The sequence below is a fragment of the Mya arenaria genome, chromosome 5 (assembly GCF_026914265.1).
Source record: "Mya arenaria isolate MELC-2E11 chromosome 5, ASM2691426v1".
In the NCBI taxonomy this organism is placed as follows: domain Eukaryota; kingdom Metazoa; phylum Mollusca; class Bivalvia; order Myida; family Myidae; genus Mya; species Mya arenaria.
The window spans coordinates 39,771,506-39,778,053 of NC_069126.1; the positions used below are offsets into that span (position 1 = coordinate 39,771,506).

At 32.7% G+C, this 6,548-nt stretch overlaps 1 long non-coding RNA gene across 2 annotated transcripts; it reads right to left on the bottom strand.

Moving 5' to 3' along the window:
* Nucleotides 1–808: 808 nt before the first annotated feature.
* LOC128235161 (uncharacterized) lies at nt 809–5,259 on the bottom strand. Of its 2 annotated transcripts, XR_008261149.1 has the most exons (7): nt 5,179–5,259; nt 4,775–4,845; nt 4,295–4,383; nt 3,783–3,858; nt 2,545–2,621; nt 2,198–2,312; nt 809–909 (listed from the first exon to the last, which is right to left on the bottom strand). It is a non-coding gene; the product is annotated as an uncharacterized LOC128235161 (long non-coding RNA). The 2 variants fall into 2 exon arrangements; XR_008261148.1 differs by lacking the exon at nt 5,179–5,259 and having other exon boundaries at nt 4,775–5,037.
* Nucleotides 5,260–6,548: the final 1,289 nt, after the last annotated feature.

A 6,548-nucleotide genomic window follows, 5' to 3' on the forward strand; every position in this document is an offset into this window, starting at 1 on the left:
TTGTATTTCACAACGCATCTACATTCTAACATTTTTTTTAAAAATTGCTTGATCTTGCAATATTGATTTCAATTTTCATTCAAGCTGAACTTTAGACATTGACAAAACAACAGGCTTGCATCTTAAACCGCCGCATAAAGGACAGCGAGAAACGAATCTCGTCGACCCATGCTGGCACGAGCAAACAAATCATTTTGTCAACAGCATTTCACAAAAATGACACATTTTAAAATGCAGTGCAAATTTTGCTCTTGTACACACTATCAAAATGTTTACCATTTTACCAAGTTATGTTCCAACCAATATCGTAATCAATATGACAAGACCAAAGCTTAATAAATTTATGAATTACAAGCAGTATTACTGCTAAAATTTTGTTCAATCACAAATGTTCCTCGGTTTCAGCCGTGACCAAGTCTGGCTGTTTCTCATAAAAAAAATATAGTGAAAAACCGTTTGACTGTGGTTTCATTGAAAAAAATCGACAGACCAAAATGTAACCAATTTTATGAAAAAAATGTGTTATCTTTCGTGAACAATACTTTGGATGGCCAAAACAAATAACAACAGTACTCACAATAGCAAACAAGACCCGCGTTACTGGGGTAAGCAAGACAGCACAAACATTAAAAGCAAACAGATAAATCAGTATTTCTCCATTTAAATTTCATTTTCGAAATGATTTACTGTATGATAAATTTTCAATGTTCATGTAAAACACGAAATACAAGTGTTGGAGAATTACTGATAAACAAAAAGCAACGGTACAAAGCACATATAATACAAACAATATTTTAAAACGAACAAGTGTGGATAGGTATCTTTTTTCAAATAAACAATGACATTTCAAATGGATCGACGAATTCTGTCTGCTGTCTTCTGTCGGATCCCCTGTGTATGGCATCTCATCTGAAAAAATGAAATGAAACGTGTAAAAGACGAAACATTCATACATACAATAGCACATTAATGTTTACTCTGGTAAATTTTGGTTTCATTTATAACATTGGACTTGCAGTGAGTTGTAAATGCTTAGTCTTAAAACATATTAACCTTTATCTCAGTTTTGATTTACAAATGACAGAGCAGTACACTAACAACGTGCTTAAAATTATGATTTTTTTGACAACTTTTCAATTTTTTCAAAATTTTTGACTTTGGATTTTCACCATAGCGCATTCGCGTTTTAGCTATATACCTACCAAAGCGCATTTGCGTTTAAGCGATGTAGTTTTTTCACACTGAGTACCCCCCTTATGAAACTTTTTTTTACATTGAATTTAGAACGATTTAGTTGACTCACAAAATTAGGCACACAAAGTGACGATGTACAAGTATTTTGGGGTGACGAGCTTTTTGGTTCGCTCGCCCGACCAAACAAAAACACTTTTAGTATATATATAAGTCTTTTTGTTTGGCCGGGCGAGGTAACCAAAAAGCTCGTCACCCTAAATTATTTGTACATCGTCACCTGGTTTGCTTAAATTTGTGAGTCGATTTGTCATAAAGAGAGTAAAATGTATGATAAGATGCTTAGCATCTTCAAATAATTTGACATTCATCTTTTGGTTTGACAAATAAAATGAGTAAAATTTATGATAAATTGTTTAGCATCTGTAAATAATTTGACATTCATCTTTTGGTTTAACAAATAATAGAGTGAAATGTATGACAAATGCTAAATATCATGAATCGATTCAAGACATGACATTTAGCATTTGGTTTGACAAATAATAAAGTGAAATGTATGATAAACTGCTTAGCATCTGTAAATAATTTGACGTTCATCTTTTGGTTTGACAAATAATAGAGTGAAATGTTTGATAAATGCTCAGTATCATGAATCGCTTTGATATTCATCAATTTGTTTTACTAATGAACAAATAATGTCATATGGTTTGACAAAAAAGTAGATTGAAATACCATTCATTTGTGATGTTTTACACTTGTGAAATGCAGATCGAATGCATTATTTTTGTGCATATTTAATATGTAACGCATACTTAATATCATTACAAAACTTGAATCCTACAGCAATTTATGATCTGTACAATGGAGAGACTTAACCGCAAAATTAAAAGAATTGCCATTCTTGAGGCTAGACTTGCTGTACTCAAAACAGAGTTACAGTCAGAACTGGAGCAGCTGAACAATTCCAATGACATGACAATGAACTATGGTTCAAAAACATTATCACCTGTACAAACTGAGGTTGAAGACTGGGGTGACTGCGTAAGGACTTCAGAAATCATCAGCGAGGAGGACTGGGAATCTGAAGCAAACAGGCAGCCCTTCACTCTTGGTGGGACATTCTGCAAAACGAGAAAATCTACAAACTGGGAAAACAGATGCCCTGTTTGTTTCTCAAAAAACTGTGGACATAAAGTGAACAGATGTTTGTTCAGAGAAGCCGCAACTCAGTGATTTATATTCTACATTATTGTTGTATGTACCATATAACACTCGATGAACAAGTTCAAAAACTTTTTATCATATACAACTGGATAAACAAGTTAAAAAATAAATAAGCACTTTGTATTTTACCTCGTGTTGTTTTACTTCAATGTCCCGAAACCATTTAAACGAACAACTTCCACTGAGGTCAGACCAGCCATACAGAGCTGAAAAAACAAAACATTTCTGTTGAAAAATGAAAACATCAATGAGTGAGTAAAATAAGAACAATACTTGTTCAATTTGTTTGCCACCAAAAACATGAATCTTAAATGATCTTGTTTTCCCTGCCAGATGATATACAATAAAACTTAACAATATAAGCTTCAACTCACTAATTTTCATTTACTAAATATGAACACTGGCTAATTAACTTCTATTAAGTCTTTGACCACCAAAGAATATTTGCAGTGAGTTGTAAATGCTTAGTCTCAAAACATATAAACCATTCTTTCAGTTTTCATTTACAAATAATAGAGCAGAACACTAACAATGTGCTTAAAATTATGATTTATTTGACAACTTTTCATTTTTTTCAAAATTTTTGACTTTGGATTTTCACCATAGCGCATTCGTTTTTTAGCTATATACTTACCAAAGCGCATTTGCGTTTAAGCGATGTAGTTTTTTCACACTGAGTACCCCCCTTATGAAACTTTTTTTTACATTGAATTTAGAACGATTTAGTTGACTCACAAAATTAGGCACACAAAGTGACGATGTACAAGTATTTTGGGGTGACGAGCTTTTTGGTTCGCTCGCCCGGCCAAACTAAAACACTTTTAGTATATATATAAGTCTTTTTGTTTGGCCGGGCGAGGTAACCAAAAAGCTCGTCACCCTAAATGATTTGTACATCGTCACCTGGTTTGCTTAAATTTGTGAGTCGATTTGTCATAAAAAGAGTAAAATGTATGATAAATGCTTAGCATCTTCAAATAATTTGACGTTCATCTTTTGGTTTGACAAATAAAATGAGTAAAATTTATGATAAACTGCTGAGCATGTGTAAATAATTTGACGTTCATCTTTTGGTTTGACAAATAAAATGAGTAAAATTTATGATAAACTGCTAAATATCATGAATGGATTTGACACTTAGCATTTGGTTTGACAACTGAAAGAGTGAAATGTATGACAAATGCTAAATGTCATGAATCTGACACATAGCTGTAATTTTGCTACCATAATGTGAAATAAGTACAAAGAGCAAAATCAAATCATGTTGGTTCAGTGTTTCAGTTTATTAAAGTACCAAGATGAGTTAACTTTACTGTTCATTGTAAATTTGAGATTTGTTTCTGATGAAATTTGGTGAAATTACTTACTTGTTATTGACAAAGCAGAACACACTGCATATTGGGTGAGCTTCAGGTTATATAGGCTAGGTTACTCCTCACAACTCTGAAACAAAACATTTTATTAACAAAACTGCACATATTGCTTGTTAGTTTTTTACTTTTTTCATTCCATTAAAAGCATGGCTAAGTGCACATTTCATCCACATCAACAATGTTGAAATAATCCTGAAAACAAAATACTTCCTACATACAAACAGAAACAGAAAAACTGTTCACATGCAGAAGGTATTATGTTCCCAACATTTCTTATCATTCACAACAGGAACAAAATTATGCATTTATGGCATTGGTAGATATCAAACACAAACTGAAAATTTATCTAATAGCAGTTCAATGTAATAAATCAAACACAGTGTCTGTTATTAGATAAATTATCAGTTTATAAAAATTATTCCAAGCATATTTCCAAACAGACTAAGCACTGAGATTATGATATGACAGTTCATTTCATGGAATTAATTTTCAGTGATTTTACTTACTTGTAAATGTACTTTCTTGGGTACTGCCTTCAACCATTTTGATCACCAGCTTTCTGACACACAGGATGACTGCATCTGAACTGCCGTCTCTGGTTTAAAAAAAATAATTTTCAACATATTTTTCAAACAAACAAATAGAAGAAGATATTTATCAATCTCGCATGATTTGCCATTTCTTATTTCTGTCAGTTTGGTCCCTAAACAAAGTTAAAATCATTCAAAATATGACATAAACAAGACAAGAGATATGAATTAACACCGCTTACTATGTTTTTCAACATATCTAGCCGAGAATTAAAGTTTCTAAAATCGGCTTCGAGAATGTTCGAAACATTCTAAAACGAGCTGGGAGCAATTTCTTTTGACAGAAGTTTTTATGGAATTCAATAGATACATCGACAAAACTTGCTGGTAATATGATACATCATATATTTAGACACAATTTCTCATAAAACTTTTAAACATTCATGTCATACTTACCGCAGGAAAGCTGGAAATACGACCTTCACAATTTATTTTTCAAGATGGCCGACCAGCGCACAGCGAGAACTCTGCAATATGACGTCATACATATCACGTCATATCATTCCATGAATTGCATTATTTATTTATTTTTTAAACTTTTACGAAAATAAAGAAAATACACTCATTAAAAATAATTTAAAATTATCTTAATCATGTATTATGTATCGTTTTATGAAATTAAACAATAGGAAAAAAAAAGTTTGTTCATTTTCAGAAAAACGAAATCGAAAGTAGAAATATTTTCTGAAATTGGAAATGTTTAAAACCTCGTAAAATCATTTATATCTCTTGTATATGCATAAACCCGGCTTGATTCAATCGCGAACACATTATAGAAACTATAACTACCAAGGTCGTACCTTCAAAACACAGAAAATATCCCAAATTTTACACACAAAGAGTATTGTTTACATGGTTCAACCGTATCCAAGTGAATACGACAGACAACACTTTCCCTTATAATAATCAGCTCAGTATAGCTTGTACCGAAAATCGTAACATTAGTCTGTGATTGTTTTACTTTATTTCATGTTTTATTTTGCTTGAGTATCGTACTTTGTAGCATTTTACGATACATTCTGTGTATCTTTGAGGAGTTATGCATAGCGATTTGCACATATATATATGACTATATGACCATTACTCGTTTGATAACAATGAGCAAGCATAGTTGTTCTTGAAGCTTAAGTGATTCCAACTAGATTACTATAGATAAACACAATAAAACACGAACAGTTCATACATTTTATTTTGTTACTAATCATTGTCTGTTCATCACTCAATTTATTAACAACGTTTTGGCACAAACTGTCTCCCACGCCTGGCGAAGAACTGGCGAAGTGCTTCGTGATTCTCATTTCTCTCTAAGTCTCTGCTACTGAGCTTTTCAACAACTTTGTAAGTTTTGTCAACACTCGACGAGTCTTCTTGCACCAAACACACCAAACAGGGGTACAGTTCAGGGCACTGATGGCTTGGGGCTTTCTGTTCTGTTTTCTCAGCATCCCCCTTGTTGAAACAAATCAAACATGGATAAAGTTTCGGGCACGTGTGGATTTCAGTTGCCTTATTAATGTTCGCATTCAATTGCACACTGTCCATATTTTTTTGTTTTGCATCAGACCTTCTTAGCAACTTCTTTAAACACGTTTTGATGGTTTTCTTGAAACCCATAATTTGTATATATTAGATCAGTAGGTTTTGACAAGTATGACATGAGAAGAAAAGATAAGTTTATATATGAACTATATTCGTTCCACTCATTGCATTATTTTAAGCCATGGACCATGCAATCTACAATGCTAGGTACAGTGCTTGCTACTATGTTACTATGCTTCTATTTTTCAATCGAGATAAAACAAACAATCAAATTGCATTTCAACGCATTTATTCAAAGTTAAAACATCAAAACAATTGTTTGAACCTTTTCATTCGGAAAGCACTTAATGAAGTATCATCATGTTTGAGCGGATTGAAAACTAATGTCAATTCTTGTTTTCGCTCACAAAAATACTTGGTTCAATTTCGTCAATTTTTACTTCCTCGTCTACGGTCTCAATGTCTTCAAAATTATCACTATCATAACAGTAACCGTCACAAACGCAGCAATTTCTCATATAACAAACTGCCCCGTCTGGGTTGTCATCTTGCATGGATTCGATTTCGCTCGATTTTTGTTCTTCAGCATCTCGCAAATAATCTTCTGCCATCTCCATCATTTTTTCATATT